The 20,098-nt window shown below is 36.2% G+C and overlaps 1 long non-coding RNA gene across 1 annotated transcript in view; it reads right to left on the reverse strand.

Moving 5' to 3' along the window:
- LOC148051032 (uncharacterized) overlaps positions 1-20,098 on the reverse strand; it is a 178,371-nt gene that overhangs the window by 31,607 nt on the left and 126,666 nt on the right. The gene's annotated exons all lie outside the window — the stretch shown is intronic.

The following is a 20,098-nucleotide window of genomic DNA, read 5'->3' on the forward strand; positions in this document are numbered from 1 at the left end:
ACTATTTCAGCTGCATATCAACCTTGCCTTCTTGTCCCTCATAAAGTCACTTCAAAAGCGTCCCAGTACATACCAAAATGCAGCTATAAATAAACTTATTAGAAGTATACTTTCTCATATATTTTCATTGAATTTCAAAATACTTGCTTCAATTTCTGGAGGTGGTGAAGGGTAAGTGGAAAAATATACTGATTCTTTTGAACTGACCAGTAACAAGACTTCTTCAGAAGATTGGTCATATTATTTTCAGGAGAGAATGGAAGCTTACATTTCTTTCTTTCATTTAAACTAAATATTACTAACAGTATGGGATAAGATTGGGTCAAAATTTAGGCTATAATTCTAAAGACTTTGAAATTAATAAAATGCTAAGATTTTCTGTAAGAGTTTTCAAACATGCTTAATTCTATTGAGAATATGACAAGCTTCAAAACACTTACTGGTGTGGGTTAGCAAGCCATAATAAACAGCAAGACTCCACACAATCCTGCATGAACTGTAGCAGAGTATTTAAAATTCTAAACGGATTCAAGCCTGGCACCCGATCAGTTGATAGCTAAAGGAATGTAAAAGGCACCCTGGAAAATTCTTCACCTTACTTTTTCCAACAGGGAAATCCAGGAATCTTAGTATAATTTCAGAAAACTAGACACACAGTTGCCACTTTCAGTATGTTTGGAAACAAGTTGCACATTCCCAAGGAAATATGGGCTTTAATTGAGGACAATATCAAATGCTACTGGGGTGCCATACAAATACCACTGCGGAAAGGATGCTAAAAGTATTATGAACATATTCCCATCCTGCAAAGTTTGAAGGACTGCTGTATACTACTGAAGTAGTATTTCTGTTGTCTTTCCCATATCAAAGGCCCCACCTCCTACAGCATGTGATAAACTCCAAATGTGGAAATCTTCCCTAAAGTCAGATTTCACACTCTTAAAAGATAAACCACTACCTGAGCTGTTCCTGCATCCAAAGCCTATAAAAATTACTATGTTTATATAATAATGACAATAGACCGCTTTGATCCACTACGTTCTCTTTTAGATTTTTATGAATTCTCTGTGAAATAAATGCAAAGATAATTATTTCAAGAAAGTCAAGGTATATGTTTGAGATCCCACTCAACACCATGAAGTATGGATTTTACAAAAATAGTATGAATAAGGAGTTGAGACTAATATTTCTAAATTTACCTTGATGGGTACTTTCCATATGGATGGGAACTTGATAGGCATCTGCAGTACAACAGGAGTCAGTGACAGTGTGTAAGCTTCCAATTCTGACTTTCACTTTACATAAAGATAAATGGAAACACATGGGATACATCTGCTAAAATATACTGGACTTATGCTTTACTTCTTTTTCCTGCCTCTGTGTTACAAAAGCAGTACAGTTTTATGCATATCTTCAAACTTCCTGATACATTATCTCCTGAAATAAAGTTATTTTTTTAAAGTACAAGTTGCAGGAGCCTTTTCCACAATCTTCTTTGAAGGAAGCATAGTGTACTTTATTTTCCTGAAAAGGGAAGTTTAGGGGAAAAAAAAAAAAAGAAAGAAAATGGCAAAAATATATTCTTCTTACACGATCCTCCAATATTCCAACTCCTTGCTGCAGCCAGAAATGGCATCAGCAAGGTGGGCCTGCCTCTAAACTGTCCCTCTGGAGCTAGAAGGGGAAACAGCAGCTGTGCAGCAATTCTACGTGAACAGACTTGCTCAACGCTATAGAAAAGACCAGCCTGTCAACAACTGTCAGTAAGGTCACTCTCATTGAGTTTTGCTTTCCAGGTTAGAGTGGTGGTAAGGATCAAGCTTGCGTTTACTAAAAGTACTAGATGTTTTACCCTTTTCTTTCCATTCCCCATCTTGCTTACTTCTGCACACTTTGACACAAAAATCTAAGCACTTATATTCACCCAGCTGTAGAATCCTTCAGGAGAATCAGGGCTGCATTCACCTATATATAAGACTGGTTTTGCACACCATTACATTTCAGCATGTATTAAATCTCTAGTTACTTAATTACGTTTTCTAATCAGAACAAAAAGCAGATCTTAAATTCTGAGCCCATAGTCATCAACAGTCTCACTGACTTTGAGTTTCCCAACACTTCAGCCCATGTTTTCATTCCTGCAACTTGAGGAGTAAAACAGGCTTCAATCAAGAAATAATAATGAATCTCAGCAAAAAGGTTATTTGACTAAGAACTAGGTTTCTCTGTTATCCTTTCTTTATTGCTCTGTTTAGAAATAATTGAAAAAAAAGTTTGCAATTTGCAGTTGCATGATTTCACAGTTATGATTAATGTTAACTCAGAGAAGCTCCTCAGCTATGTACTCAGCCCCACACATGTTTAATATACGTCCTGAACTTAGTTGGTAAAAGATTGGTCTTATAAAACTACAGACAGAAAACAATAATACTCATGAGATGAAAACAGCCCTTGCAACCCCCACCATCATTATTTAACAAGATTTGTATCATTTTCATCACTACAATCTCTTTAAAAAGAAAACGTTTCAGTTCAAAGGCACTTGACACTAGCTGGAAATATTCTTCCTGGAATACACAATATAGTCTAGAAGCATAATTAATTATTCTAAAATGCTGTTTTTCTTGTCTGTCACTGCAGTACATATCACTTCTTTGGAATAAAGTTACAAATAATGAAGACGAGTAAGAAAGGAACTTTTAGTGGTTGGGGGGGGGGGGAGGGGGGCGGCAGGGTGGGAGAGAGGGAGAGACTGACTGACTGACTACAGGAACATAACCAAAACACCAAACTCCATTACACTTGATTGTAGCCAAGCTTCTCAGCAACTTCAACTTCACTAAAAGGCACAGGCCAGAGGAAGTCAATAGAACTGCAGTAGTTTGCATTCATTCAAAATAATAATAATTTACATACCTGATCCTACCATTTTAGTCCAGCCTTTCAAAACTGCACATTCTGTCAGTTTGCAGTATACACATTTCTGCACAATTCCCTACATGGTCGGTAAAGGAGAACTACCCTTGCACAATTTACCATGAAATTCCCATTAAAAATAAACTCTCTTTTTTCTGTGCTGCATATTAATTTATAGTAGTGAGACAACAGTATCAGCTGGCCATTTAAGATATTTTAGCTTAGTTTACAGTTTGATCCTCGAAACTCTATCTTTTTAATATCTCAAACATGTATATACTGTGTTCTGAAGAGCTTTCATGGAGAATGTTTATTAGTCACTTTGATCTAATTCATCACAAAAGAAACCGTCTTAAAGTACATAATGTTCTTTTAAGTGACACATGTTGAAGCTGTTAACGTACTTTTAACCCGTGCTTTCAAGGATCTGAACCCGTCCTTACATCGTCTAAAACTTAATTAAAAGAATACTGTCAATATCAATGTCAAAGTAACCTGTCACCCTATGAATGAGAGCCTCAGTCGATTTTTCAAACTGTGCCAAACTTTCGAAGGGCTCTTTCACTTTATAAATCAACTAGCAGCTTAGAATATCCTGGCAGCACCTTCAAGGAACGAATCAAAATGACAGGAAAAGAGGGGATAACAATCAAAGCTTGACTGAATACAGGTGTTTGAGTTTACAGACGAACCACAAATGCCTGGATCTTTGACAGCTGTTGATGTTATCAGTTATGTGCAGCTATTATTGGCTCCGGTCTTAGGGGCTGTAAGGCCTTTCCCTTAGCAACATCTCTGTGGCTGATAACATTTGGCTGAACTTTCAGATCTTAACCTCCCTTCTGACTTTTTGCAGTCAAACCCGCCTAAACTGATCAGAGGAAGAGACACGCAGTGGGAAGACAAGTAAAATATTATTGACTGGACTGTTTCATGTCTATTAGGAAGAAAGAGCAAGGGAGGGGAGAGCTTTCCAACTTGACAGGCTTCAAGATAATCAGGGAAGGAATCAAGGCAACAGAGTAACCCTTAGAAAAGTAAGAAAGCAATGGCTTATGAGAGGTCATTGTTCTATACGAGGAACAAACACGGGGTGATATTTTATTAGGCTCCAATTTGAGTTCCCCCATTTTAGTACTTGCATTTTTTAGTGCCGCCACTTAAAAGACCTAGAGCAATTTTATGGCACACGATACAATGTTATCACTGCTTACATCTTCAGCTTTACTTAAAGCATACATAGATGAGTAAATTGTTGAGATTCTCAGCAGATCAAACTGTGCTCCTGAGCATTTTCAGAGGAGTCACATTTCTAAGTAGTTTTTAAATTCTGATTCAGCGCTTGTTATCAGTGTTTTCCTGGGCAGACTTTCCCCTGTCCCACTAGCATAAGCCAGGCAAAATAAAAGTTCATAAACATGCTCACGTTATTTACTTAAGTCCTTCCACTGGTAATGGCAATTTTTCTAAGGCGGTGACATGCGTTCTGTATCTCTCTCAGAGCTACAGGAACTATCCAAAATTCTCTATGTTCCTCTACAGTAAAGGCCAGGAAGTTCTCTATACATCTATACACATGTTGTAAACCATCAAATATCACTTCAATGACTAAATCAGGCTGATCATCTTAAGATCAATAAAATCCTAGGCCAATGAATTAGCAACCTAACAGATTGGGTTCTCAGATCTTTTCAGGTGATGAAAAAGCAACCCCAGAAACTTTCACAGTGTCACGAGAAATCATGTTTTGGACTCGATACTCTAAATGATCTTGTTCATCAGTTGAGCAGCACTTGGGTAGTATTCATTACTAGTGAGCCGTAAGGGCATATGTATTCTTTACAGTGCCCTTCTACTTTCTAAACTGTATGTGAGTACAACTCATGACAGACTATTTTCTTTCCAGGATTTTCACAATAAGTCTTTCTCGATAGTAACCGACCCTCTTTATAGTAAAAATTTTGGTGTTTAATTGTGTAATATGCTTACTTTCTGCCAAATAACACTGTTAATCCCACAGGAAAACCATGCTGAACACAATACTTGTTATAGTCATGCCGTATCACGTGGCAGAAAACATAGGTGAAATATGACAGTATCAATAATATTTAAATAATTATGAGGGAAAGACATAATTGAAGAAGATATTGCAAAAATAAAAAAGGACTTAAGAATTATGCTGCATTACTGTTGATATTTTCAAAAATAAAATCCTTTTGATTAGTAGCTTTAGAAACCAAACAGTGTTGTTAAGCAGGAGTTCCATTCCAAAACACAAACTCAGAGGTGTAGACTCTGCATCTATAGATCAGCCCAGCTACACAGGAATTATCACATGTACTGTGATCTATATTAGAATATCAGCATTATATTTATTTTATGAATAAAAATCAAGATGTAATAAGTCCGGTTTACCTTTCTAAAGTAATTTAAGAACTTATACATTATAGCAGTTTAAGTTTATAATTCTATTTTTAAAAAACGTGTTCAGCCATAAAGATGTCACCATTTTAACCATCAAGAAAAGGTCACATCGGCATTCAGGATACAACTTAACTATTCTTTTTCATGCTTTGACTCTGAATCTTTGCATCTGCACTTTCTTGGAGGTAACTGCTAGAATCATAATCACATATTTAAATTAGTCACTAGGAGAAAATTACAATGTTTTGGAAGAAAATTAGAACAAAATGTTTCAAGAATTCCTAGTATTCCTTAGACTCCTTTTTTTATATCTTCCTTATATTGCTTACACTGAGAAACAGCAAACCCTCAGGAAGCCATTCAGGGGTACACATATTTATAAATGCCATAAGCACTCAGTCAGAAAGCAAATATGGGATAGGTGACCAATCACACAAATCAATTATAAAATTGTGAATACCAGACATAAACTCCCATATAATCCACACATTAAAATATTCACTATGGAACCCAGGTCAATGTTAATTAATGCAAATAGCCCATACATTCACAAGTTGCTTACTGAAAATTCAAAGGAAAAAAAAAAATTACTCTCAAATCTCTCTATACACGTATCTCAGAATACATTCTCTATATTAATGACAATAGAATCATAGAATCGCTAAGGTTGGAAAAGACCCTTAAGATCATCAAATCCAACCATTAACCTAGCACTGCCAAGTCCACCACTAAACCATGTCCTCAAGCACCACGTCTACCCTTCTTTTAAATATCTCCAGGGATGGAGACTCAACCGCTTCCCTGGGCAGCCTGGTCCAGTGCCTGACTACCCTTTCGGTGAAGAAGTTTTTCCTAATATCCAACCTAAACTTCCCCTGGCGCAGCTTGAGGCTGTTTCGTCTTGTCCTATCACTTGTTACTTGGGAGAAGAGACCGACCCCCACCTTGCTACAACCTCCTTTCAGGTAGTTGTAGAGAGCAATGAGGTCTCCCCTCAGCCTCCTCTTCTCCAGACTAAACAACCCCAGCTCCCTCAGCTGCTCCTTGTAGGACTTATGCTCTAGACCCTTCACCAACTTCGTTGCCCTTCTCTGGACATGCTCCAGCACCTCAATGTCCTTCTGGTAGTGAGGGGCCCAAAACTGAACACAGTACTCGAGGTGTGGCCTCACCAGTGCCGAGTACAGGGGCACTATCACCTCCCTGGTCCTGCTGGCCACACTATTCCTGATACAAGCCAGGATGCCATTGGCCCTCTTGGCCACCTCAGCACACTGCTGGCTCATGTTCAGGTGGCTGTCAGCCAACACCCCCAGGTCCTTTTCTGCCAGGCAGCTCTCCAGCCACTCCTCCCCCAGCCTGTAGCGTTGCATGGGGTTGTTGTGACCCAAGTGCAGGACTCGGCACTTAGTCTGGTTGAATCTCATACAGTTGGCCCTGGCCCAACAATCCAGCCTGTCCAGGTCCCTCTGTAGAGCCTTCCTAACCTCCAGCAGATCAATACTCTTACCCAACTTGGTGTCGTCTGCAAAAATATATTATAACATTCTTAGAAATATATTATAACATTCTTAGAAAAAAATATAAAAGGATGGTAAAGCCAAGAAATTTATGGTAAACAGTATCATAAATTGGCCCTAATTCCGTACCTTTGTAGGACAGGGATTAAGAGAGAAGCCTTAACCCACTTTTCTGTCTTTTCCAGATCCTGAAATTAGCTACTGCCTAGATTTTCCAATTTACACACTACATGCAATAACCTTTTATAGGTTATCTGCCAGCAGTACAATGCAATGTGCTGTTCAGAATATTGCCTGCCCCCTGAATCCAATCTGCATTAAGACCTCGCAGCAGCACCTTTTCCAACCCTCACCAGATCCAGAACAGAGTGCAAGGACTGTAGCAGAAGACTGTAGCAAGGCATGCTTTTGTCAAAAAATGAAAGGCATATGGTACACAGTCAAATCACTTTAATTTTTTCATTACTTTTCGTACCTTCATTTTGGTGTTTGAAAATTTAAGCATTACAGTTAACCAGCTAATTCAGCTAAAAACAGTAGAATTCAGGAAAAAAAGGGTTTTATCTCAAGAAACAGGAATTATAACACTTATCTATGGTTCACAAGAAATTACAGAACTATCACTATTAGCATTATGTTATCATGATGATAAAATTATATGAAAATAGGAGCTCATACCTAATAAACATCAATATATCTTACAGTATATGTTTCTTAGCAAGAAGTCTTTAAAGGAAAAATACCGATGAAAAAATTAAAGGATTTTTTTAGGTTGGAATTGTGATGTTATGATGCACATACTTCTCTTGTTACTTGGAAAAAAAATAATCCATATTTATGTGAGTAGTGCAAAATTTATGATGTCCATTTTCCCAACATACTTTGGTATTACTGATTTTTTGAATGCTGAATTTCTTCTTTCACATCTTAAAAAAGGATTTATAACCCATCTGAATGTCTAAAATGTCTAAAGAAAACAAGGTTTTCAAGGTAAAGATGCACATACTTCTCCCTAGCTTCACCTCTGTTGTATTTTCCCCCCATGCTTTCTAAAAACAACTCTGCTCTTTCTGAATGCACTCAATCCAACAACTACAGCATCACTGCCCACACCACCACTTTTACTGATGATCAGCTAGCCTGTTTGCACCTCAAAATTCATTTGACCATTTTTTAAATCTTTCCTTAAACTTCAGTGCAAACCTAGTCATATTTCACATATAGACAATTACCCCAGCCTAAATTATATCAGTTAAATTAGAATTTTATACGAGGATTCTGTTATAACCTTAACTGCAAAGAGGCTATCCTCTCTTCTTAGTACTTTTATCCTTAAGTCAGCAGCATTTAGGACAGTGCTTCTGGTTAGAGCTCATTTTTACAACGCAACATCGTTATGAAAGCCTTTTATCCTCAATCATTCAACCAATCCAAACATGGAGAACCATCTTCAAGAAACAAGCACTAATAAATCTCTTTCATTTCCTTTTAATTTTAGGCAGATAAATGTTACACATCCTGAGTTGAAGGCTCTCTGGACATGAAATCACTTAGTAATGACTCAAAATTTAACCCTATGGCAGCTAACTCATAGACTTCCTTTTGCATTCATATGTTGATTTTAAACGCTTGTGACCTAAAAAGTAAAATACACGGTATAATTAATGACAAGAGGGGCTTGTAAAATTTAACAGAATTCATTTCATCCTCTTCTATCACAGATCAGAACAGTCTGGCCTCTGATACAAGATCATCTTCCCACTCATAATTTGCAAAAATCAGTTATAAGGTCTGTAGATGCTACATTATTTTGGGCATAATCTTGACTCATGCAAGAAGAGATTACCTCTTGAAAAACCAACATCATAGTACAATATCAACAGTAATATACTTAAGCAATTGGGTCTTTGGCCAAGAGAACCTTAGGAGACAGAGTCACAAAAGTCAAATGTAACTTCTGAAGACATAATGCACAGTTCAAAGACACATGTTCAGTCCTGTCCCAGAAAATAAGAATCTTGCAGGAGCAATATGACAGCAATCCTAGAATGAAACAATTTTCAATTTCTTTCACTATCCAGTGCAAAAAGAATAAAGGCTATATTTTTTAAAAACTCTAATAAAGAAGCCAGGGAATCTACTCCATTTTTATGTTACATTTTCACCCCAGAAGATGTTGGAAGAGGTTAAATAATGGAGGAGAGCAGTATAGAAATCTCACTTTTCCATTATTGTTTTATTCCATTTACTTTCTTCTAATGAAAAAAAAAACAGCTGAAAGTTTCAATTAAATCTGCCACTTTCTCACACTTTTCAAACTTAAATATTCCACCATTTTACGTAGATAACAGAAACACCTTTTTTTCCTTACAGGAGGTAAGGTGACAAGCTATTGGTGCTGCCTTTGATGGTGTCTGTGATAGCAGACTAATCTCTACCATCAGTTAAAGTGATTGCCATTAAAATCTTTATAAGCAATTAGCATTACTGCTGGAGTTCCAGTATTCCCTCTACTTACTGCAGAAAGCAGGGAAAGCTAGCAATCTAGTGAACGCTAGTGGCTTTAAATGGAATATCAATTACAGAAAAAGGTAAACATTGCAATGGCAAAACACTGTACATATGAGCATCACCAAGTTAATGGATAGGAAATCTGTAACAGAGAAAAAAATTGGCCTATTGTATTTTAGGGAGGAATTTTCTTCTTCAACACTATTACTCATTCTACTTCTGCAATAGACATTTTCTCTATTCATTTTTCACACATCATGAAAGCTTGCACTGAATTCCCAAAGCCATGGTCATCAAATGTATGCAAAACAAAGCCAAATAAATTCACCTTGCTACACAGACTAACTAGGACTTATGATTTTAAACCTTTGTATACTGCAGATGTGGTCCTCATGTGCATGTCCAGAAGTGCTAGATATTTCATATACTTAATAAAGAAAAAGTTAGATCAGGTCTAAAGGGTTGGTTCACCATTATTGTGGATTGAAATGTTATTTAAAGCTATCTTGGGTCAGTTTTAAATTGTGCTCCTTTGTCAAAAACATAAATTTCTTGCAAGTTTGCCTTGCTTAAAGGAGGAGCTTCATCTTTTTTTCCACATCCTATCCCTTGTGGAAGACATTCCCACGAGGATGCACCTTGTGGTTATTCCTAATTTTAGAATTCCAGATAGTATTACAACATTGCATACTATCATGGGAAAAATTAAGTATACAATTTTCAGTTGATTTTACACAGAAATTCAAGCTACAGAACGTAGTGCTTGAGTGATAGAAAATAGGGCTCTTAGGATCTATTGCTTTATTCATATACACACATTGACGTTCAAGTGCAAATTGTGAACTCATAAGCGCATTGAAGGCCTGCACTCTGTGGTGTTCATGTATGCCAAAGTTCAGGACACTTACTGTAACTGTACTTCAAAAGGCAATTCCATATATAACTTTTTAAATGTAGTTGATAACAAAGAATTTGGAGTTACAAAGGGTTGCTTTTTATTCAGAAAAGCATGTTACTTATTATTTAAAGCTACAGTAAATACCTATTCTGAAATAATATCCAATTCTACACTCTTCTGTCCCCCAAACTTTATTCACACTTATGTAGATCTTAACAGTTATGCAATCATCTGGCTAACATCACCCTCTGGATAGTAACAAGGTCCTCTCTAACTCTTTAGCTGCTATAAAGTATGCAAAAGTTAAATGCACAGATGAAAAAAATTTGTCTCAATTTCATACTTCTGCAAAATGGTAATTTTGTACTTAAAATGTACAAGATGGATGTTCAGAAATATAGGCTGAAAGCCTAAATTATATTTGGTCATAATTTATGTAGTACAGTCCCAAAGAGATACAAAAAAGGCAGAGCATAATTTATCTGTTGGAATCAGAGATAGCTTTACTAAAACTCCCATTTATTCTATCCCCTATAGTCTTAACCAGCCTTTGTCCTTAGGGCGCATGCTATTTAAGCTTTCCATATTGCTGTTTGATCACATATTGTAGCCTATAATTTCTCTATCATCTGAAGCAAATTCAGCTCACAAAAATTGTGATCTCCATGATACCAAACATTGCATTTCTAAGATACAAAGTATGTATAGCAATACAAAATTATTTGCATGTAAAATGTCTATCAGAGGAACATAGACTTTAATTTTGAGCATAATACTATTAGAACATAAGGTATCCAATACTTTGACAGTGGTTTCACTATAAAGAACCTAAATAGAGAAATAGGATGTGACGAATATAGTGGGCACAGTTCTTTCTATGGAAATTTCACGCAACCTCACAGAAGTCAATGGGATTAACCAGGATTTACGCCGAACCTGAATTTATGTTCATTTTTTTAAATATAGTATTTCATTTATGGCAATACAGAAGTTTAAAAACAAAAATGTAACATAAGTTTGATTTGGCATATGTAGTAAAAGCCTGCAATTATTCTGTCTAGCAATAGTTTTTCTAAATACACTTCCATGTAGCAAACTGCTCAAAATTTACATCAGAAACATCCACGTCAATTAAAAAAAATTTATAGCTGTAATACTTCAGTCTTAGCCTCCTCCTTACTCTGTTAGAACTGGTCAGGACTTATTTGCATGAAGAATATGTAAGAGACATCTTCATGTTGCAGAAACTATTTTTTCAATATCTAGAGATGGTTTTTAACTTGTTTGCATTGAACTAATATCTTAGTATGTTAACAAACACAATGTTGTTACTAGAGCTGACAGTGCCAACCTTGCAGTGAGACATAAACTGTGGATGTGATGACTTGGGCTCATTAAATATTTCCATGGTTCTTTTAATCATTAGTATTGCTACCATAAATATTCAAATGTTGACAATATATTTTTCACAATAAACACTGTTCAACTGTAGATTGGCTAAATTCCAATTAGAGTGCTTCCATTTTGCCTCCCAAATTTCCCCTGAAGAATACGATACTCCTTTCTCTTTTTCCTTTAATTGAGAGTAGTTTTCTCTACCGTTTTATACCGCGTTTATGGTTTACTACTGAGTTGCACCTAAATGGTATTATTTATCACAGATGAATTTAAAACACAAAACATAAGTCTGCATCTGAACTCTGGAAAACTTCTGTGGAGTGAGAATGCACATTTAACATGAATAGCTCATAGGCACCCCAGGATTCTGTTCAGTCATTAATTAAGACATCTCCACTTAACACTTATAATTATAAGCCATATTCTTTGCAACATTTGAGAGAGAGAGTGTTAGGAGTGATGGACGGGTACTTTGGAAATTGTTTTGTTTTGTTGGGGGGGGGTGGTATTTCTGATCAAAAAACAAATACAGTTTAATTTCAACTGAATATGTCAAATCGCTTCCATTTGGTATGTTTAAACAAAAGAAAGTAAACTAAGTAATTTCAAATTTGTGGTTAAAAATAGTAGCAAAGCACCCAAAATATTTTTTCTGGGTCTTTTTTCAGCAAAGAATCTGAAGTTAATTATATGCACTGCTCTGTACCTGGTACTATTCTTGACTAAAAAGTTGATAATACCTCAATCTTTCCATCATTCGTAGTTGGCTGGGAGTTTCCACCCATCTTGATACAAGATGAGCTGGCCTCAGTTCTTAACATCTTCCATTTTTCTAAGCTGAAAAACAGGAATGTGCCTTAAGTGAACTCTTCAATGACTACAAAACACCAGCTACTGCAAAAACCTGCAGCATATCTGTGCAAAAAAGTTATGAAAAGAACACTAAAAAGGTTGTTTCTGATCATCATATCATTCAGTTCTGAAAAATGGTATATTTAATTCTCTTATATATTCCCAAGAGGTTGGACTAGAGACCTCCTGAGGTCCCTTCCAGCCTGAATTTTCCTATGGCCCCACTGTGCCAAACACAGGACCGCATTCACAAGCGCGCCTCCAAACACTCCACTGCCAAAGCACGCTGGGCAGGAGGTGGCTGCACTTGTGTGACAGACAAGCACTAAGCTATCTTCCCTGAAAGAACACCTCTGCTTTCCACAGCATCTTTACCCTTATTCACAGGATACCAGGTCACAATGTATTTTCATTTATTCATCATTAGACTCTCAAGGCTACAAACATATCCCCCAAACTTCTCTCAATTCCTAAACCAAAAATGTCTTACTTTCCTGCCACTGACACAGTCAACACCAAGCAGGATTGAAAGGATCCCCTGAAACTACACATGCTAAAGCAAAAAAAAAACCAAAACGGGCCCAAATAAAAGCCCATCTCACCATGCCAGCTGTCTTCAATTTTGACTTGTTGCAGATATTTAAGGAAAAGATAAAATGGGCATGCACATAGTGATCCTCTCCCTGGCTTCCCTACCCAGGCTCCAGCTGGCAGGGAAGGTTTGCCTTCATATGAATATCCAGACTTTCTAACCCTCACTCAGTCTGATGATAACACCTAGATTAGTCTAGCCGTGTTTCCCTAAAACTTCTTGATTCTTCAACTGTACATCAATAGGGAGAATACACACTCTGAGTAGCCACTACACTTGAAGCTTTTCAGTACTGAGTCTCACTAAAAGCAAAAATAAGTTTAAAATACCAGTCACCTGCTGGCAGTCTGCTGCCAAGAGCTGTCTGACACTCTTGGTGAAGCTAGCGCTGTTAGCGATCCGGCACACTTAGGAAAGGAAAGGTAGGTTAAGTAAGGAACACCATTTAGAGTCAGGTTTATAGGTTGCAAAAAACATGACTGCGGCTTTTCTTGTATGTTTAAGAATTACAGGATTGTTTACAGATGGTTTCTGAGCATAAAATCCTATGCTTATGGAAGATTGCAATAGAGTGATAAATGCACAATAAACCTACAATTCATAGGAACAAGATATAGATTTCAAGGATTGCCACAGATACAGGTGTATCAAAAACAGCAGTATCACAGAAAGTGTTTTGTACAGTAGATTCTTCTTATGGCTAAGTAACCATTTTAAATGGAAAAATTCACTGCAGAGTAATTTAGCTGTAAGCAGAATTACAAATCTGAGGACTGTAACAGAATTAGATTGTGAATCATCTCAGTTTCATTACAAACTGCGTTACACACAAAGGCCATCTGTTTGTATACGTTAATATCTGTATAGGAAAGGTAAATGCCACATTGGTTTGATAGTTTTACATTGATGTCTGCCACTGAAATATTGAAGTCCCCAGTGTGTGTGTCTGGTATTTCTGACGTAATCAACAATGAACAAATGCAGAATATAAACTCTACTGTTTTCCTTTTGAAGAAACATGGTTTAGGTTTTAGTAATTTTCCCTTTTTATGGCAACAATTCAGGGATACAAAAAGCAGCCTAGGTTGTGAGGGTTGTTCTCCAAGTGATCACCTATAATGGAGTTCAGCCATTTTTCAGAGAATGAAAACGCATCTGGAAAGTGTTTATGGATTTTTAAAGAGTCAGCTGAAATGCCACCAACCTGCTTTAAGAAAAAATATCTTGAGTTTCAAAAATGTAATTCCTTGGTCACAGAGAATTGTAGCACATATTAATACTATGTCTATTTTGGCAACCAGTGGAAAAAGAAATCAAGACTTAGTAACTAAGCTTCTGAAACCTGAATTCCAGGTTTCATGACAGAATCAGAAAAAGACAAATTAAGAGATCTAGACAACCTTTAATATCAGAATTCAGAGGGGTGGGGAGGGATTCTTCCTAGATCTGCAGAATTTAAAAAATTACAGAAGAAATATCCACAGAATCACATACATTTCAGATTATGAAATTGTCCCATTTTGAACCAGTGCATAGCTTTAAAAACTTTTGGACTAGATGAAAGTTGGCACCTGCTATACAGTAGGACAATGATACAACTTCCTCAATCTGAATGCAAGAAATTATTCAAGTCACTCAGCTTCTTCTCTTTATAAATGGGCGTAACATACATCTCCTTGGAATAGCATTGTACTTGCCTTTCACACAACTCAGTGGGGCTGTTCAGGGCATGCCATAATATTCACCATGCTGGGAGAGCAGTCTTAAGTGGAAGAAGGTCTTTATGCCTACAAAAATACTAAAAACCTGAGGCACCCCAAATAAGGATGTAACTTCCGCAACTTCAAGGCAGCATTTGTCTAAGAAGTGTAAAATAGTACACATGACACCATCCTACATGCAAGAGCTTCAACCGGTCATTTGTATATTTTTGACATTAAAGATCGTTTAAGGTTTGAGGGGATATTCTTTTTAATCATTTCATTTGTTCAGCATCAACTTTTCTTCATTTTAAGCGGTCTCTGTTTGGTGTTAAATATTAAATGGAAACGGGAAGGACTCACGTGGGCAGTGTTATAACTTTGGCTCCTCCACAAACACAGTAGAATTCTCAAATTTCCCCAATTAACATTGACAAATCACCACATTCATTAGGGTTTTTAGGGCTTTTTATTTTTTCAGGTTGGGGGGAGGGGGTGGGATGGGACACGTGGGCAGGGGGGGAATGAAACTGTAAAAACATTTTCAGGGTCCATTAAGCACCTGCATTCTCTTTGTCCTTATTTTAAGAATACGGACATTGAGAACACAACGAAAGGGACTAAGCAGAAATAATATCCGTATCAGAAATAAATATCCATAGATAAACATCCAAACTTTTCCAACTCTTTCCTTATTCTGTTCCTTAAGAAAAAAATAAAATAAAAAAAATTATTAATAGCTATTGAATAAAGGCGCCATAAACCAGTTAACACTAATCTTTGAATTTGAAGATGATTGTGGTAGGTAAGCTAATTAGGAAGCTTCCTTCATTTGACTAAGCTATGGACTGGATTTTCACTAGTACCAGGAATACAGGTCCTTTGTCTCAGATGTCTGCTTCAAGTGATTTTTCATTTAAAAGTTCTCTTGCATAAACTGCCCTTTAGCATTGAACACCCCAGCAAAAGACTAGCAGGCAAAGCGTTTCACATTTCCAGCACTGATGCACTGAGGAAAGAAAATGTTGACAAGGAAGGTTCTGAAACATTGAAAAGGTACCTATGCCAATCCATCAAGTAGACTCAAAAGTATAAAAGCTGCTATTGAGAACATTTGGAATACTGAGACAAATGAGAGAGCAAGACCTCAAAATGAAAGCCAATGTATTACAAAGGTATGAGTACAGAGGTCTTGCAAACTACAAAATTTTCCTGAAGCAACATTATACAATGCAGAAATAGATAACATTTGAACAGTTGGCGACCCACAAATGCATAGCAAATACAGACCACTTCACTGAAGCCAGCATAAAAAAAGTACTATCCAAGGAAGTCAGAGGGCAGCACTGAACAACATATTTGGTAAGCCACGCACAGCAGTTAATTGCCAGGTTGATAATTTGGGCTCTACCTCGCCACTCACGTCCTAGTGACTAAAACAAAGCAAAATGTTATGAATATCCAACTGATTCCAAATCATAACAAGTATAGTGAAAATTCATTGGAAAGAGGTTCTCTCGAAGAACATTTACCTGCTCAGTATTGTGCCCCCTCTACAAAGCGGGACTAAGAAGTCTCCAGATTACATTGTCTAAAACATAATTTTATTGACTTAAACACCTTTTTATTTTCAGATTTAAAACCTATTTTCTAAACATCCCATGGAATTAGCTTCTTTTGCCTCAAGAAACAATACAAATAAATCAATGAGTAAGCTATGTCCACCCTTAAGACCTTCTATTGCTTATTCATTTTAATCAAATTTCCCATATTCTTTGACTTTCTATGCTTCATTGCCTTGAGCTATGCATTGCAGCTACTGATGACACACAAATGTTAATTTTGTTCAAATTCAAACACAATACAGAAGAGACCATTTTAAAGACTACTTTGCAAACATCACACTTAGAACTGAATTAAACAGACTACAAAAAAATTCATTCAAGTGGATGCCTATGCTCTGTCAAATGATCTTCAGTCTTTTCAGGACTAAAACACTGATTTCTTTCCTTTTTAACAGCTGCATATTGTATTAAAACATACATAGAAAGAAGAACTCCTTTAAAAATAAACCAATTGTGAGGCATCCAAAGAACCAATGATAGCAAACTTCATCCATAGTAATTAAGGGTAATCCCCACGACAGCAGACATACAGCAGCTGTGCAGTGGTTAATGACCCTTTTTGTTCTTCTTTTAACATTTTTAATATTTATTTTATTCCATTTCCCTTCTATGCTTTTTTTTAAGAAAAAAAAAAAAAGGCTAAGACCACAAATAGCCATTCTGTTGTAGAAAAGAAGTAGCATACTTATGTTCTGCTTCAGTCCTAAAATGAACTGTATTCCACATTGAGATTGCAATAAAAAGCATGGGTTTTACTTTCATTTCGATATGTGACCGCTAATACTTCCCAGTCACTAATCCCAGTACAGTATCGTTTTTTTTCACCATTTAACCAGAGACCTCCTGCTGGGTCTTGCTGCTTATGTCAGATTTGCAGCTACATAAAAACTCTTGGAAATCATATGGTGAAAACTTAAAAGAACATAAGCAATTTGGTAACTACAGAAGGCTTAGCTTTTAAACAAGGTCTTCTCTAGCTCGTGCCTCAGAAGCATTACATTAATGCATGAAACAAACAAGGTCTAACATGACCACTTCCATCTGAGATGAAATAAAGTTCCCCCACGCTCATCATACAAACTGCTATAGTTTAATCTGATTCAAATAAGGTTGTGTATTAAAAAGCTTAAATTCAAATTCACCAAGGATAGGACACCACTGTGGAATGCCTCTAACACTCGCTATAAGCAAGTGTGTTATTCTGAGAAGCCTCTTGTCACCTTGTATCTTTGACGCTGCTGACTAATTGCACTTATTTACTTTATAACCGATTTACAAAACTTTCCTTGTTTCTTTTTCTTCTATACTCTTCTACAACTTTTTCTAGAAACTTTTGCTTTTTCTGACAAAGTGATTCACAGAGAACATACCTGTTCTTTCAAAATATATGTGCAGGCCCCCCAAGTGTGTTTTGAACAATATTAAAAGGGTATTGTCAGAGCAATAAATTCTATCAAAGTGTATGTGCATTACTTGCATATTTGTGCATTTTCGATGCCTCAAAACACAAAATCTTTAGCCTTTTCTTTTAAAATAGCAAAGCAATAGTAACTTCCACCAGTGACCACAGAAGTGAACCTATTGTGGTTTACTGTCAATGCACCTTTTCAAGCAGGTAAAACAAAGATCAAGAAAGTCCCCATATTAATTCATTTCAAACCCACTCTCTAATATTGTCACTGGGCATCAAGGCATTATCAAGACAAAAAAACTTTCTTGCAAGTCACAAAGGTATTGTACATTTATCATAACCGGGAATGTGGTCATCATAAATTAAGTATCAGTAGTCATAACTTTCTTTTTCATTAGTTTTGACTAATGCCAGTTGCAAAGGAATTCTTCATGTACATCCAATGGTTAACTTCATTGTTGGATATGTGAGAAGAAAAATCAGAACTATGGTTGCAAGGGGGGGAAAATTAAATTAATATTTAGAACTGATCTTGAAACACTGGACCTGTTTCATATGGCTTATCACAGCCTATCTTTTAACCCTGAACATGTTAAGTATCAGTTCTTCCTCTGGAGATTTGAAGATCTAGGGTTAACAGCATTCTGCTTTAAAAATTCATTGAGGTACAAACAAATGGTATTGCTTCCAATGCATATGCATCGCAACAAGCCAAGGGGAAAAAAAAAAAAAAAAAAAAAAAAATGTTACCCCCTACAGGATACTTGGCAATTAACTCCAGCTATGTCAGCAATTTTTTGAAAAATTTCCTAAACATGAGGAAATCTCATCTTCACCGTATGAAAGACAAAGCTACTGCAGTGACTCTTCCATGCATTACAATGTGTGTGTCTTACTTCTTAACCAAGCCGCTAATCACGCAAATTATTGCAACTAATTACATCTGAAGGTCTAATTAATTCTTTCAGTACCACATCATTTAGTACGCATTCACAACACAGCACCTGTTTTGAAAATCCTTGCAGTTAATTTGTTTATAAACAAACACTATTTGCATAAAATGTTTAATGAATGGTTTAACAGTTAGTACAATACTCCAGCTTTGTCTTAGTAGATTTGAGGTCATCGAAGGCCACAATAAATTAATTTTAAACTATACAAATTAATTTAAATAGTATGTGTGAATTTCTCATTAATAAAGAAAACATTTCTAACATGTTAATTAATATCTCTGTAACAGGCCAATTACTGTCTGTACAAGTGCATCTTACAGTCAAACCCAAAAGATTTTATAGGGTTCTACTTTAGTGGAGTAAAATATTGCAACTCACATGTACACGGGACACATGTACAAGTCACAGTGGCATTCACAACTCACTTTCAGATGTCCACATAATTCAATATTTTTATCAAGTATTTTAAAAACCATAGAAGATTGATAGCTTGTATATCACTTCTGCATGGAACAAAGAAGTAAAATCAACTGATTTAACTATACTTTCTCTTTATTATCTCTTTATGCTGGATGATGCGTCTTTCTTGCTTTATAAATAAATAATAATATTTTATGTCATTATATGCTGCCTAATAATAAACATTCTGATTAGAGGATTAAAGGTTGCATACAGTGTTCTGACTCAGAAGTGTTATAATTCTCCATATACAATAATATGTCAACCTGCTTCATGTAGAAACTAAAAGAGAACATTATTTCTTACTATCAAACATATTCTGTGCATGAACTATCATTGAAATATGTTTATAGTCCCAAAGTTTGTTTCTGATTTGCAAGCATTTTCACATTTGATAAGCACCTACTGTAAATTTACATTCACTCATGAACTATTCTTATGATAGGAAGCTAAGAATTGTAAAATATATTTATATCCTTACCCTTGTGTAGTGTTGCCCCTTAATGCATGTTTTGATGAATTCACATCATTGTACTACATAGCACTATGTACTAGAGTATCTGTTTCAATAGGAGAAATAAGGAACAAGGGAACGAAAACCAGTGCTCATTTTCTTTTGAATGTGAAATTTACTGTGACTGTAACCACGTACCCACCTCAGCCAGACACTCAACAACAAAATCACTCGGGGAGACCAATAGCCTGTATTTGCTTCCAAAAACACTCTTAAGTATGGATAATCTAATCTTTTTACAACACAGTTTGCCGTTTCTGAAATAGGGATTTGCCAACAAGTTTCAAAAGAAAAAACTGTAAGCATGATCAAGGATATCACACAG

Source organism: Nipponia nippon, unplaced genomic scaffold (assembly GCF_047370975.1).
Source record: "Nipponia nippon isolate SJK-2023a ecotype South Korea unplaced genomic scaffold, ASM4737097v1 scaffold_7, whole genome shotgun sequence".
In the NCBI taxonomy this organism is placed as follows: Eukaryota; Metazoa; Chordata; class Aves; order Pelecaniformes; family Threskiornithidae; genus Nipponia; species Nipponia nippon.